This window comes from Salvelinus sp. IW2-2015, linkage group LG30 (assembly GCF_002910315.2).
Source record: "Salvelinus sp. IW2-2015 linkage group LG30, ASM291031v2, whole genome shotgun sequence".
Taxonomy (NCBI): domain Eukaryota; kingdom Metazoa; phylum Chordata; class Actinopteri; order Salmoniformes; family Salmonidae; genus Salvelinus; species Salvelinus sp. IW2-2015.
Genome location: NC_036869.1, coordinates 25,923,386 through 25,931,221, shown reverse-complemented (window position 1 = coordinate 25,931,221; position 7,836 = coordinate 25,923,386).

The following is a 7,836-nucleotide window of genomic DNA, read 5'->3' as shown; positions in this document are numbered from 1 at the left end:
CAACTCCAAGTCAATCACACTTCTGTGAAATCAAACTGTCCACTTAGAAGCAACATCTGATTGACAATACATTTCACATGCTGTTGTGAAAATGGAATAGACAATAAGGTGGAAATTATTATCAATTAGCAAGACACCCCCAATAAAGGAGTGGTTCTGCAGGTGTGACCACAGACCACTTCTCCAGTTCCTATGCTTCCTGGCTGATGTTTTGGCACTTTTGAATGCTGGCTGGTGCTTTCACTCTAGTGTACATGAGACGGAGTCTACAACCCACAATCAAGTGGCTCAGGTAGTGCAGCTCATCCAGGATGGCACATCAATGCAAGCTGTGTGCAAAAAGGTTTGCTGTGTCTGTCAGCGTAGTGTCCAGAGCATGGAGGCGCTACAGAGACAGGCCAGTACATCAGGAGACGTGAGGAGGCCGTAGGAGGGCAACAACCCAGCAGCAGGACCGGCTACCTCCGCCTTTGTGCAAGGAGAAGCACTGCCAGACCCTGCAAAATGACCCCAGCAGGCCACAAATGTGCATGTGTCTGCTCAAAACGGTCAGAAACAGACTCCATGAGGGTGGTATGAGGGCCCGACGTCACAGGTGGCTTGTGCTTAAAGCCGCTGTCAGGACGTTTGGCATTTGCCAGAGAACACCAAGATTGCAGAATTCGCCACGGTGCGCCCTGTGCTCTTCACAGATGAAAGCAGGTTCACACGCACATGTTGACAGACGTGACAGAGTCTGGAGACGCCGTGAGGAACGTTCTGCTGCTGCAACATCCTCCAGCATGACCGGTTTGCGGTGTGGCAGTCATGGTGTGGGGTGGCATTCTTTGGGGGGGCCGCACAGCCCTCCATGTGCTCGCCAGAGGTAGCCCGACTGCCATTAGGTACCGAGATGCAGATCCTCAGACCCCTTGTGAGACCATATGCTGGTGTGCGGTTGGCCCTGGGTTCCTCCTAATGCAAGATACAATGCTATGAACCTTTCCATGTTGTTTAAGTGTTCCCTTTATTTTTTTGAGCAGTGTATATAAGGCGACCGGAAACATGAATGAATACAAACAGTGTAGCTATTCCCTCCGCAAGACAATCAAACAAGCTAAGCGTCAGTATAGAGACAAAGTAGAGTCGCAATTCAACGGCTCAGACACGCGAGGTATGTGGCAGGGTCTACAGTCAATCGCGGACTACAAAAAGAAAACCAGCCCCGTCGCGGACCACGATGTCTTGCTCCCAGACAAACTAAACAACTTCTTTGCTCGCTTTGAGGACAATACAGTGGCACCGACACGGCACGCTACCAAAACCTGCCGGCTCTCCTTCACTGCAGCCAACGTGAGTAAAACATTTAAACGTGTTAACCCTCGCAAGGCTGCCGGCCCAGACGGCATCCCTAGCCGTGTCCTCAGAGCATGCGCAGACCAGCTGGCTGGTGTGTTTACGGACATATTCAATCAATCCTTATCCCAGTCTGCTGTTCCCAAGAGGGCCACCATTGTTCCTGTTCCCAGGAAAGCTAAGGTAACTGAGCTAAATGACTTATCGCCCCGTAGCACTCACTTCCGTCATCATGAAGTGCTTTGAGAGACTAGTTAAGGACCATATCACCTCCACCCTACCTGACACCCCAGACCCACTCCAATTTGCTTACCGCCCCAATAGGTCCAGAGACGACGCAATCACACTGCACACTGCCCTAACCCATCTGGACAAGAGGAATACCTATGTAAGAATGCTGTTCATCGACTACAGCTCAGCATTTAACACCATAGTACCCTCCAAACTCGTCATTAAGCTCGAGAWCCTGGGTCTCGACCCCTCCCTGTGCAACTGGGTCCTGGACTTCCTGACGGGCCGCGCCCAGGTGGTGAGGGTAGGAAACAACATCTCCACCCCGCTGATCCTCAACACTGGGGCCCCACAAGGGTGCGTTCTCAGCCCTCTCCTGTACTCCTTGTTCACCCATGACTGCGTGGCCATATACGCCTCCAACTCAATCATCAAGTTTGCAGACAACATTACAGTGGTAAGCTTGATTACCAACAACGATGAGATGGCCTACAGGGAGGAGGTGAGGGCCCTCGGAGTGTGGTGTCAAGAAAATAACCTCACACTCAATGTCAACAAAACAAAGGAGATGATCGTGGACTTCAGGAAACACCAGAGGGAGCAGCCCCCTATCCACATCGACGGGACAGTAGTGGAGAAGGTGAAAAGTTTTACATATGAGATGAGTAACTGTAGGTTGTACCATGAGTAATATAAAGTGCGCATCTGTTTAAGCTGGCTAGTGATACATGTATTACCATCCAATCTTTTAATTATAACCGTGGCTAGAGATTTCAGAGTCAGATGTTGGCGCGCAGCGCAAGCCCACTCAGTTTATTGTATGGCTGTTTAACAGTCTGATGGCCTTGAGATAGAAAGCTGGTTTTTCAGTCTCTCAGTCCACAGCTTTGATCGCACCCTGTACTTGACCTTCCCTCGCCATTCTTGGCCATGCACTATCGAGGAGTGAACAGGCAGTGGCTCCCCGCGCCCGTCCCTCTCCCGCCCTTGTCCTACCCTCGCTCCCCACCCGACCCCCACTCTCCTCTCCCGCCCCTCCCTCCCCTCGCCTCCCCCCCCCACCCCTCGCCCCTCCCGCCTGCCTCACGCGACGCTTCCTCCGCCTACGCCCACCCCGCCCCACCCCCTCGCCTCCCTGCCCTCCTCCCGGAGCGCGCGCCGCATCAACGAGGCGTCCCTACTGGCAGTGCCGCGTCGACTAGACTGCCACGCCGCCGTCTCAATCGCTCGGCGCGAGCACTCCTTTCACCCTCTGCTGTGTCCGGACTACTCCCTAGTCCGTCTCCTCCTGGCCGCCTGCCATTCGATGGTGTCACGGGCGTGTGCCTCTCCTCCTTTATCGCCAGGGCTTTACCTCCACCTCGCCCTTGGCGTGTCGAATATCCTCACTAGCCGGTCCCGCCCCCCTACAGCGGCGATGATTGCCGTACCCAGGAAGGTGATACACGGCCCGACAGGATGCTCTGCGAATTGTGCCATCTGCTAATACAGTTTCGTGGCGCCTGCGTGCATTTTTTGGTTGACAGGGCCACACACTCTTTCTCAGCACCTCCATCTCGAGGTTGACAGACCGACGCTAGCCTGACCCAGCCCATCTCGACATCAACCCAATCCACAACTGTCCTGTCCGTGGCAGAGATGACCAACATTTCAGTCTTTGTACGCGAATGACTGTACGCCGAGACACTATAAATCGAAACTTCTTCATACACTCATCATCCACTACTGTTCCCGTCGAATGATGAGATAGAGGGGCGCTGCCTCCCCCTCTGACGGCTGTTTCCTGGAAGTACAACGATTACATAACATCCCTTTGTTATTTGTATCGAATATGAAGTCGATCGCAGCATTTACTATTCTCCAGACCACCCACACTACTCACAGATGAGCCCTCACCTCCTCCCTGTAGAGCCATCTCATCGTTGTTGGTAATCAAGCTTACCACCTCGTAATGTTGTCTGCAAACTTGACATGAGGCGGTATATGGCCACGCAGTCATGGGTGAACAAGGAGTACAGGAGAGGGCTGAGAACGCACCCTTGGTGGGCCCCAGTGTTGAGGAATCAGCGGGGTGGAGATGGTTGTTTCCTACCCTCACCACCTGGGCGCGGCCCGTCAGGAAGTTCCAGGACCCAGTTGCACAGGGGAGGGGTCGAGACCCAGGATCTCGAGCTTAATGACGAGTTTGGAGGGTACTATGGTGTTAAATGCTGAGCTGTAGTCGATGAACAGCATTCTTACATAGGTATTCCTCTTGTCCAGATGGGTTAGGGCAGTGTGCAGTGTGATTGCGTCGTCTCTGGACCTATTGGGGCGGTAAGCAAATTGGAGTGGGTCTGGGTGTCAGGTAGGGTGGAGGTGATATGGTCCTTAACTAGTCTCTCAAAGCACTTTCATGATGACGGAAGTGAGTGCTACGGGGCGATAAGTCATTTAGCTCAGTTACCTTAGCTTTTCCTGGGAACAGGAACAATGGTGGCCTCTTGGGAACGCAGACTGGGGATAAGGTTGATTGAATATGCCCGTAAACACACCAGCCAGCTGGTCTGCGCATGCTCTGAGGACACGGCTAGGGATGCCGTCTGGGCCGGCAGCCTTGCGAGGGTTAACACGTTTAAATGTTTTTTCCGCTTGCGGTCGCAGTGAAGGAGAGCCGGCAGGTTTTGGTGTCGCCGTGCGGTGCCACTGTATTGTCCTCAAAGCGAGCAAAGAAGTTGTTTAGTTTGTCTGGGAGCAAGACATCGTGGTCCGCGACGGGCTGGTTTTCTTTTTGTAGTCCGCCGATTGACTGAGACCCTGCCACATACCTCGCGTGTCTGAGCCGTTGAATTGCGACTCTACTTTGTCTCTTATACTGACGCTTAGCTTGTTTTGTTGTCTTGCGGAGGGAATAGCTACACTGTTTGTATTCATTCATGTTTCCGGTCGCCTTATATACACTGCTCAAAAAACACCTAAGGCAAACAGACAGCACATTACAAACAAAGAGAGAACAACTTCACAATTAAACACACAACTCTCCCAACTCAGCAACATCACCACTTCTCGTGTCACCGCCGAAGATCCACCCTTACGGTAACTACTACGAGACACATACAAAGTTTTAAGAAGCAACCACTGAAATGACCATACATTTCACATATGCTGTATAGTGAAAAATGGAACATAAGGGAATCGGGCAACAAAAGAGGTTTGGTCAACCGGAATTACTACTAGACCGGCACGCTATATTAGCCAACGGAATAGGGACACCCCTCGAAATAGGCTCAAGGAGAGCGAGTGGTCTACAGTGTCATTGCCAAATCGCGGACCTACAAAAAGAAAACCAGCCCCGCTCAGCCGGAACACAGATGTCTATGCCCCAGCGACCACAATAACAACTTCTATCTGCTCGTTATAACGAGGACAAATCAGTGTGAGTGCACCGACACAAGCGCGCACACGACCCATAACCATATCACTCCTGACCGTCGTGCTCCTACTTGCCGCTCCTTTGGCAAGACCTGACAGATGTGTTGGAGGTGCACTATTTGAATTTTGATAGGACGCTGGTGCTCTTATATACCCATCCTGCTAAGGACGGTCCGGCACCAGAACGGCAGAGTGACCCTAGGCTGGGAGACGTCCTAAGGAGCAAGTGACTCCTGACAAGAACCACAGCACATGGTAGGCTTCTCGAGGGTAGTGCAGCTCTCTGCAGACGGCGATATAGCATTTCCAATCAATACCACCTGCCAAAGCTGTGGCTCTAAACCCAAATAGGTCTGCTCTTTCGCTCGCATAGCCGTGGTAACCGACGCCTTAGTGTTCCTGTCCGCTATGCACCAGGGCGGATGGACGCTGACACAGCTACCAGAGTAGACAGCCCAGAGCATGATAATATAACCTATCCACATGACAGCCCGCTCGGAGGACGGCGCCTGTAGCACTCTACTCTCCTGATCAATGAAGCTGCTTTGAGAGACGTGAGTTAAGGACCATATCACCTGCACAGAGCACCGTACCTGACACCAGAGGCCCCACATCCAACTTATGGACCTTACCGCCCCAATAGAGTCACAGGAGACGACGCAACCTTCACACTGCACACTGCCCAAGTCTCCTGACAGCAGAAGCGGGCAACTACCCTATCAGTTAAGCCATATGCTCGCGGGCCCTTTGTTTTCATCGTGCCGTGACAGACATCAAGGCATTTGCTCAAAAGAGCCCTCATCAGCACACCCACAATGACCACACATACCCTCGCTTACACTTCAAACAGAAAGTCGCCGGATCTGCTCGTGTGCTCGCTTGTTCTCTCCACACTCCCCTAGTGCAAACTGGGTCGCCTGGTGAACTCCCTGGATGGCGCCGTACGCGTGAGCAGCAACCGGACTCCCATCGAGGTCGAGCTAGGTAGTGCAGGCATCCCGAGCGTTCCACGGTGGTGTGAGATGTGTGATGGGATAAAACAAATCAACTCACACGCCGCTGGTGCCTCCAAGACCGACGTTTTGGCGGCCCACAGAGGGTGGCATTTGCTCAACGAGAACATGCCGATTGTGTGCTCACCAGCCAATCTCTTGCCCATGTCTGCACTTCCGTCGCTCCTCTAGTGACCTCATTGCAACAGTGAGATGAAAAGGCGATAGGCTTGCGCACCACGCACCACTATCTTTAATCGTTGACAGACGTGACAGAGTCTGGCAGTCAATCCAACGCCGTCGTTTTGGCAAGCACAACATTTACAAGTGGAGAACGTTCTGTCATAGGCTGCTATAGCATCCTCCAGCATTACCAACAACGAATTTGACGGTGTGCTTTTTTGGCTGAGCAGGTGGGGTACGAGTTGTAGGGGCGTCCCTGCTGGTGAGTTGTACAGTGTCAGAGAAAATAACCTCACACTCAATCCGTCAACAAAACAAGGCAGATTGATCGTGGTACTTACAGGAAAACACCAGAGGGAGCAGCCCCCTATCCACATCCGACGGGACAGTAGTGAGAGAAGGTGAAAAGGTTCAATTTAAGTTTCATCGGCCGGTAACACATCGCGGTTGGCATTTTCGGACATAATGAGACTGAAGGTGGTCCACCGGCCGGCACGCAACCAGACAGCCCTCCGATTTGTTGTGGCTGCGCAAGGGAAAGGGCGCTAGCCCCGACTGCCACTATACAGCCGTCCATTCCAAACCTCAGGGAGGTCCGACTAGGAATAGAAGAAGTGATTGGGCTCCTGTGACCACTCTCTCAGAGAACACAACACCCATATGACAACTTTGGTGACCAGGATGCACAATTTCGGGCGCAGCTCATGGCTTCTGCTCTCCGCGTGAATATCACAGACCTAGATGTATCGGACCTCATGTGGCCTGGGAGACTGGTGCGTTGTCCACGCCACGACAATACCCTCGTGCTAAAAAGCTCATCCGAGAGAAGGAGGGGTTCAATTTGGGCTGATTCTGGGGCCTAATCAGAGACGCCTGGCCCGCCATAAATTCACAGCCCTGGGATCCAAGGCTCTGAACGTACTGCACCTTTCCAGAGAGGCACACCTAATCCAATGCCATCCTCCGCCCTCATCCGTCAACCCAAGGCAGCGCGTAGGTCGCAGACACCAAACAAGTGTCTCTGTCCATACGGAGTTAAGACGCGAAATCACACCGAGCCACTGCCTGTTTCCACCTAGTCGTCATATTATCTCCATCGCGCTCGTGAGCGAGAATCCCTCAGGAGACCATCCGCGCAACGCTCTCATCAGGGTAAGCAGGTGCATCAAAGTCTCGGGACGAGATGTGACGTGCAAAAAGCAGCTTCTATTCTCAAGGAGCCATCAGACTGATTAAACAGCCATCACTAACATTGAGTGGCTGCTGCAACATACTGACTCAAATCTCTAGCCATTTAATAATTAAAAATTGGATGTAATACATGTATCACTAGCCACTTTAAACAATGCCACTTTATATAATTGTACATACCCTACATTACTATCTCATATGTAATACTGTACTCTATACCATCTACTGCATTTGCCTATGCCATTCGGCCATCGCTCATTCATATATTTTTATGTAACTAATTCTTATCATTCCTTTACACTTGTGTGTATGAGGTAGCTGTTGTGAAATTGTTAGATTACTTGTTAGATATTACTGCATGGTCGGAACTAGAGCACAGCATTTTCGCTACACTCGCATTAACATCTGCAACCATGTGTATGTGACAAAATAAATTTCATTTGAGATAATATTCATGTGTAGATAGGGAGAATGGCAGGTTTAAAATAAAAAC